The sequence below is a fragment of the Lactuca saligna genome, chromosome 1 (genome assembly GCF_052625555.1).
Source record: "Lactuca saligna cultivar CGN05327 chromosome 1, ASM5262555v1, whole genome shotgun sequence".
In the NCBI taxonomy this organism is placed as follows: Eukaryota; Viridiplantae; Streptophyta; class Magnoliopsida; order Asterales; family Asteraceae; genus Lactuca; species Lactuca saligna.
This window is the reverse complement of record NC_136417.1, coordinates 117,206,671-117,207,996: the sequence shown is the minus strand read 5'-3', so window position 1 is coordinate 117,207,996 and position 1,326 is coordinate 117,206,671. Positions and strand designations below refer to the sequence as shown.

Below are 1,326 nucleotides of genomic sequence, written 5' to 3'. Positions count from 1 at the left end.
AGTTGTTTCATAACCCGAGGATCTGATACACCTCTGGTACTTCCTCTTGAAGACCCGGAATCCGCACTAAGGAGGAGCAAAGGCAAAACCGTTGGAGAAACCGCTTCTTCAAAGAACTCACCACTCAAAAACCTAAAGTCCGTTTTCAGCAAGAAGAGGAGCAGCAAATCAGGAGCATCCAGTGCCTCTTTGACAATCGGCGACCCAATTCAAGAAGACACCGAGTACGAGACCGAGGAAGAAGAAGAACCCACATTCGGGCACGAATCTAAGTTTGAAGACGATTTAGCCATCACCATGGCTAATATCAATGAAGTCTCCATGGGGGAATGGAAGAAGAGGATGCGCGACGACATCGGCCCGGGACTTGTGCAGCCCGCAATTCCCGCAACCGCTACTTTCGAGCTAAAAGGCCATATTCTCGCCCAACTCAAGGAGATTCCTTTTTATAGGAAGGATCACGAAGACGCCTACAAGCAGTTGGACGAAGTGAATGATGTGGCTGACTACTTCAATGTACCGAATGTTCCACGCGAGACCCAGCTTCTTCACATGCTTCCAGTCACGTTCAAAGGTGCTGCAAAGGATTGACTAAAGTCACTTCCTCCCGGATCGGTCACCACATGGGCCAAGATGAAAGAAGAATTCATAGACCACTTTTGCCCGCCTTCCAAAATATCCAAGCTAAAGAAAGCCATTGCTAATTTCGAGCAACAACCCGGAGAATCTCTTTATGAAGCTTGGGAAAGGTACAAGAGCTTGCTTAGAAATTGCCCACACCATGACCTCAATAGCCAACAAGAGGTCTCCATTTTCTATGATGGAGTCAATGTCACCACAAGGCAATTGCTCGATTCTCAAGGCCCGCTCACGAAGAAGGCGCCCCCGGTAATCAAGGAGTTAATTGAAGAATTCTCTAAGCACTCTAGAGAATACCACAATCCAAGAAACGAAATAAGTCGGGGGGTAGTGAATTCGGAAAATGATAGCATGGCGGAGGTGATAGCTAAGCTTGATAGTCTAGATAGAAGGATGACAAAAATGTATCAAACAATCCATGCTATTCGGGTTGGATGTGAGAATTGTAGAGGGCCCCATCTCACAAAGGATTGTGATTTGGATGAGAATGGAAACAAGAAGGCTCAAGTATTCTATTCAAGTGGCGATCGATATGACAAGAATTGGCGGAAACCGAAGAAAGAATGGCTCCCATACGAAGAATACAAGAAGGCTAAGGAGGAGAAATACAAGCAGAAGGAGAGGGGATTTTATCAAAAGGAAGAACCGGTAGAAAAGAAAGCCGATTTAGAAGAATTATTCACTAGA

General features: G+C 45.7%; 1 non-coding gene across 1 annotated transcript; it reads right to left on the bottom strand.

Annotated features, from left to right (window-relative positions):
- Positions 1-681: 681 nt before the first annotated feature.
- On the bottom strand, positions 682-788 carry LOC145028003 (small nucleolar RNA R71). Its single transcript, XR_013675762.1, has one exon. It is a non-coding gene; the product is annotated as a small nucleolar RNA R71 (small nucleolar RNA).
- Between the last annotated feature and the right edge of the window lie 538 nt (positions 789-1,326).